Here is a 6,083-nt window from a genome sequence, read left to right as displayed (position 1 = left end):
CAGACTGTCAAACCTCAGAGGGAAGGTAGGGAAGAGTGGGGGTAAGGGGAAGAGATCAACCAAAGGACTTGTATGCATGCATATAAACCTAACCAATGGACACAGACAACATAGGGGTGAGGGTATAAGGGGGGGGGGGAAGAATGGGGGAATAAGGACACATATGTAATAACTTAATAAAGAAATTAAAAAACAAAACAAAGTGTGCATACATTTTTGGGACACCTATAGTTATGACAGTCCTAGTCACCTGGATTCCTAGCCACCACAGGACTAGAAGTAACTAACTAGTTATTGGAAGTAAGCCCCTGTCAGAGACAAGGAGAGTCAGATAACATAAAAAGAGAAGATAGAAAACCCTGAACTTGAAAATCACAGCAGTCACCTAATGCAGGTGCAAAGAAACTTATCTCAACAGTCTATTGGGACTAAGGGCCATGGTCCTGAGATTTGAAAGGTTACACCATGCTCAAGATATTCAATTTCAAAGAGTAAAGAAATGCATATAATAAAGTTATATGTGTATATATGTATTAAAAAATTTCATTCAGAAAGGTAAAAAAAAATTTAAAACATTGACACTTAGAGAAGAAACTGTTGTTATGAAAGTGTTAACCTTTTTAAACAGCCCATTCCTGGTTACTCTGAATTAATAAGGAAACTTAATATTGAATATGGCTACAGAGCAAAGAATGAGTTGCTAACATTAGTGATATTTGGGGAAATTCCAGTCTCTTTCTTTCTTTTTTTTTTTTAGTAATCCTCACCCGAGGATATTTTTCCACTGATTTTTAGAGAGTGGAAGGGAGGGAAAGGATGAGAGAGAGAGAGAGAGAGAGAGAGAGAGAGAGAGAAACATCGATGAGAGAGAGACACATCACTTCCCACACATGCCCTGACCAGGGCTGGGGATCAAGCCTGCAACCCAAGGTACATGCCCTTGACTGGGAATCAAACCCGTGACCCTTTGGTATGTGAGCCAACGCTCTAACCACTGAACCACACCGCCCAGGGCCAGTCCCTTTCTTAAACACATGCTGAAAACCTGGGATGTGCAGGACGCTGTGTGAGCTGATGTGAGAGAATAAAAGCAAACCAGGTGCACACCTGCCTCAGCGAGCCTGGGCCGAGGGCGGAAGACGCCTGGATTGAGAAGCTGTTACCACACAATGTGGTGAGCAGCCAAGTGCCTCAGAGCAGAGAGGGAGCCTCATTCCGCTCGGAGGGGCTGCGCAAGGCTGAAGAGAAGATGCCGCTTCTGAGATGCACCTTATTGGGGTTTTGAGGATGATAATAAACTTTACTCTTAGCCCCCTGGAGTTTGAACCAATTAAGATAGACTAGGGAGTAAAATACTGTGTGTAAGACAGGATTAGAGAATGAGGCTTGGCCTATGGGCAAAATGTATTTTTCCCTCACATTTCCCTCCTAGTCGAGGCCTTGGGAACTGCACACGATGCACAAGAGAGCTGTGGAAGGTGTTTTCTCAGCCTCACCAAATAGAGACATGGGAACGTGAGCGTGGGGTGTGGACTTCTCGAGCCCTCCAGGCAAGGACTCTCACCTCCTTTCCTAAGGAGACACGGCCAGGAGGGAGGGAGGGGCCAGGCGTGTTTCTGTGATCCTCCTTTCCTTGACCCCGCGTGGGGAGCAGTGATCAGCAGCCCATGCCAACAGGTCTTGAAGGATGCACAGAGACGCCACAGGTGGATGGGAGGGAGCATTCCAAGTAGAGGGAACAGTCAGAGCAAAGCAGGAGTTCTCAGTGTTCAAGTGCCTCGGGCAATGGGGAGTAATTACAGAGAGTTTCTTGGAATATGTCAAAGTTTTCTCACCAAAGCTGGTTGAGCCCCTGATTAAATATTTCTATTCCTCTAAGTCTAAGCCCTTATTTCTTGCTGTACTCAGTTCAGGATCTAAAAATAGCACAGATGTGCCCTAGCCGGGTTTGCTCAGTGGATAGAGCCTCGGCCTGTGGACTGAAGGGTCCCAGGTTCGATTCCGGCCAAGGGCACATGCCCAGGTTGCAGGCTTAATCCCCAGTAGGGGGTGTGCAAGAGGCAGCCGATCAATGATTCTCTACCATCATTGATGTTTCTATCTCTCTCTCTCCCCCCTTCCTCTCTGAAATCAATAAAAATATATTTTTAAAATTTAAAAAAATAAATAAAAACAGCACAGAAGGGCTCTACAAGTTTGCATTGATCTTATTGGGGTTCCCTGAGCTTTTTGAATCTGTGGGATGGTGTATTTCATCCGTTTGGGACATGTTTCAGTCAGAATACCTTTAACAATTGTTTCTGTGCAGTCCCTCCCTCTGTCTGCTCCTTCTGAGTCTCCAATCACCCCCATGTCTCACTATTAATGTCTATTTTTCCATATTTTTCTTCTATATAATTTGTTTTGAATATTTTATAGAATAATGACCTGTCTTCCCACTAGTTAGTATATTGAGATCACAATCGGCCATTCATTGAGTTTTCATTTTAGATCTAGTATTTCCTCAGTTTGAGAATGTCTATTTGATTCTTGTTTTTATTGATTCTATTCCAAATGCCTTATAAAAATTCTCTATTCTGCCATCTATTCCTTTGCCATTCTCTCTCTCTCTACTTTCTTGAATATATTAATCACAGCTATTTAACAGTTCCTAACTGTTCATATCTGGACCACCTTATTTCTATAGTCTAATTGTTTGCTTAGTTATCTGTGATCTTGCTCCTCACATGTTTGATAATTTTCTATTGTATGCCACGCATTTTGAGGAAAGACTGTAAAGGCTCCATCTGACGCTTCCCCTCTCCTCTGCCAGGCATCAGGCAGGAGACCATTCCTCGGAGACTGACGGAACCAGGGCTTTGATACCAGTTGGGTCAGAGTTTGGTGAGACACGGTGTACTTCCAGCCAATGCCTGTTCTATGGTGAGACTCCAGGGACTTCAATGCCAGCCTAGCAGGTCTTTGTCTCTCTCCTCCACCTGGAAAGCCAGCAGGAGATCCACTGTCACTTAAATGGAGTATTTGTAACAATCACACAAAAATTCATTATCTGGTGGAAAAGCGAATATGTGCTTCTTCACATTCTGGGTCCCCAGACACCTCAACTGTGCCTCCAACAAGGAGCCGGTTGCTAGGAGACCAGCAGGCAAACTTCAAGAGACAAGTGGTTTCTACTTCTCTCTGAGTTCTGCGCGAAATCCCAGCCTAGGCCAGCCTTGTGGCACATCTAGAAAAATAAAAATGGGAACCTCACACACTCTCCATTCCATAACTCCAAGGTGACCTTGCACGTGTTGTTAGAGAAATAACAAAACTGTTTGTTAACATGCAGTGGAATACAGTCTCCACTTTAAGCTTCCCTTGTAACTGCTGTCTGCTTAGGATGTGGCTCAGATGTGCTGGGATGAAAGCCCGAGGCATTTGTAGAGGCTTCGTTCTTTTCCCTTTTGCGTTCCCTCTTCTGGAAATATGCAGGGGATGGGTTGGGCCACAGAAAGAAACCTAACAAATAAAAAAGAATAGGACTTAAATTTGCAATGTAACGACTCCACGTGGCTGGTCAATGGCTTGGATCACTTGGAAGGTATGGGAATCCAGTTCAATGATCCAAGCCCTAAAATATTCACAAAGAAAACATGCAGCATCGATAAGAGACGATGAAATAAAAAGGGCCCCGGGCCTGTCTAATTCTGTCCGTCCAGCGGCAGGTGGCGACCAGGATGTTGACACACCGAGAGGGGTCCCCCGTCTGCAGCCGCTTCCTAGCCTGGCAGCTTGTAAACAGGAACCCCGCCCAGCATCCTGGGCTGGGGATCCTGTGGTCTCCGCCAGCGCCAGCGTTTCCTAAAGATTTCCGTCTGGAACAGGCTGGCTCTGGATGAACACAGGCCTCTCCTTGATGCCCGAGAGAGCTAGGATGGTTGGAGGCACAGTCCAGCCTGCAGAGACGAAAATATTTACTATCCAGACTTTTCTAAAAAAGTGTGAGGAACTCCTCTTTAAATCAATGCCTAAAATTGAGACAATTTTGTTCTTCACTTAGAACAAAATATTTTTAAACAATATTTGTGAAACCAATGAAAAACATTCATCAACTTCAACTTTTCTGTTTTCTTCTTATGGTTCAACGATATGTGTAATAAGCGTTAGTTACCTAACAATTCAACGTGATGTTTGTCCCTAGTCCCTAGTACATTTGCTAAATGTATGATTTCTCACTTTATTACTCATACATGAATAATCTCATTTTGAATTCTTCACTCAAAAGAGAGGTTATTTCTTTACTTTTTATCCAAATTATATGATTTGGCCACTCTAGCATCAAATTTCAAAATCATTTCTGTTGAACTTTAGAAATATCCATTGTTTTCTGTAAATATTGCGCTGTAAACGCCATCAAAAGCGTCATGATATTTGTCCAAATATTAAACTTTTGATACTATTTCAGGCCTTCACATCCGTGTCCTCATCTTTGTTGGGTACCTGGACTAGTCGCTGTATCTGGTTTTCTTTCGTCGGTGTTAGTAATGGCATGAGTGCATTTGGACATGCAAACGTGCCCACTGACAATGTTTCCAGGTCTTAAAAACTCACAAAGTCCATTTCTCTGAAGATTTTTCTTTTCTCTTTTCAGTTTTTTTTTCTGAGCTCCACTCTCATATTCCCTATTTTTTTTTTTTTATCATCATCTTGGCTTGTTCTCATAGTTTCAAGGATCTAAAAAAAAATTAAATGTAGTGGTTTCTCAAGTACACACAATTTTAATGTATATTTCTCAAAAATGTAAATGACCACAAATCTATAATAAAAGTGTAATATGCCAATGAGACCGGACATCCTTCCGGGCGACCTTCCAGACTAAGCAGGGGCTTTGAGGGAAGCCTGGGTCCCAGGTGCCAGAGGGAAGGAAGGCCTACTCTTGCACGAATTTTGTGCATCGGGCCTCTAGTGTAAAAATAAAAAGGAATGGGCATCTTGCTTCAAACACGTTACCCCTCGCTCGGCCTTGACATACACACGTTACAAATGGTGGGAAGCTCTGCCATCAGAGGAGAGGAGAGGGGAATGGAGACTCCGGGCAGAAAGCCACGTGGAATGATTCACAGAAGTTCTCGTTGTCCTCTGACCGCCTTCCAGGTCGCAGCAAAGTCATACTGTGTCCCTTGCTCAGTGCTCTGAGGACACCTCTCCCTGAGACTCCCTCTCCCCCCCCAACCCGGTACCAGGTCTTTGAAAGAAACTGTGCTCTGGAGGTCACCTGGTCAGTGAGCGGGTCTCTCCCAGCCCCACCTGTTAGCTCAGAGGCTGAGGGGCTACGGGACCTGCTCAAATCCACAGTGGGGGGCTCCTGGCCCTGGGAGAGCCCCAGGTTCTGAGCCCAGTCCTGTGGCCTTCCATTTCCTCTGGCCCAGCTCTCCTCCCGTGAAGGCAAAACCCAGAAGAGACAGCAGAGGGCGCGCGCGGCCTGCTGTTGGCGCCCAGGCTGGGCTTAACCGAAGTGTAACTTTTCCAGCAGCTCGGCTCTTCCCCAGGGAACTTGGGCACAGAAAACAGAGCGCTGCTTCAGCGAATGGCTCCCCGGGGCGCACTGCGGTCTCCTCCCAGATCCATCGCCCACGTGGCCCACCCTCTTACAGCAGCTGCTCCTCGTCGTCGGGGGAAACACAGCTTTTGCCTATCAACTCCGGTGTTTCCCGGGCCGTACAGAGGGGACTCACCTACATTATGATTCTCTCCCAGCAGACAGGCCGCCGCCTGCCGGGAACGGAGTGCTTTCCTCTCCCCTGGGCTGGGGCCACGGCGCGTGGTTCATCCGTGGACGCGTGGACACGCGGGGGAGGAGCCCTGTGTCCGCGGGGCCCTCAGTCACCTGGTAGTAATGAGGCTGATCAGCCTCCGCCGAGGCTCTCCTTTTTAAAGGCAGCCCCGCCCTGCACTGTGAGCTACGGTAACACCGTAAGAGCAGGCGCAGCCTCCCTCACCCGCGCCAGGCCGGCCCGCAGCCGGGATTCTTGCTTCTCCTTTTCCTGCGGAGGAGCCCAGCTCTCCGCGGGGCCCCAGGTTGCGGGGTCCCAGGTTTGAGC

At 46.6% G+C, this 6,083-nt stretch overlaps 1 long non-coding RNA gene across 1 annotated transcript; it reads right to left on the bottom strand.

Annotated features, from left to right (window-relative positions):
- Positions 1–2,725: 2,725 nt before the first annotated feature.
- LOC106726019 lies at positions 2,726–5,898 on the bottom strand. The gene is made up of 2 exons (XR_001362036.1): positions 5,718–5,898; positions 2,726–3,501 (listed from the first exon to the last, which is right to left on the bottom strand). It is a non-coding gene; the product is annotated as an uncharacterized LOC106726019 (long non-coding RNA).
- Positions 5,899–6,083: the final 185 nt, after the last annotated feature.

This window comes from Myotis brandtii, unplaced genomic scaffold (genome assembly GCF_000412655.1).
Source record: "Myotis brandtii unplaced genomic scaffold, ASM41265v1 scaffold213, whole genome shotgun sequence".
NCBI classification, from domain to species: domain Eukaryota; kingdom Metazoa; phylum Chordata; class Mammalia; order Chiroptera; family Vespertilionidae; genus Myotis; species Myotis brandtii.
Note: the sequence above shows the minus strand (reverse complement) of the source record. Positions and strands in the feature narration are given on the sequence as shown.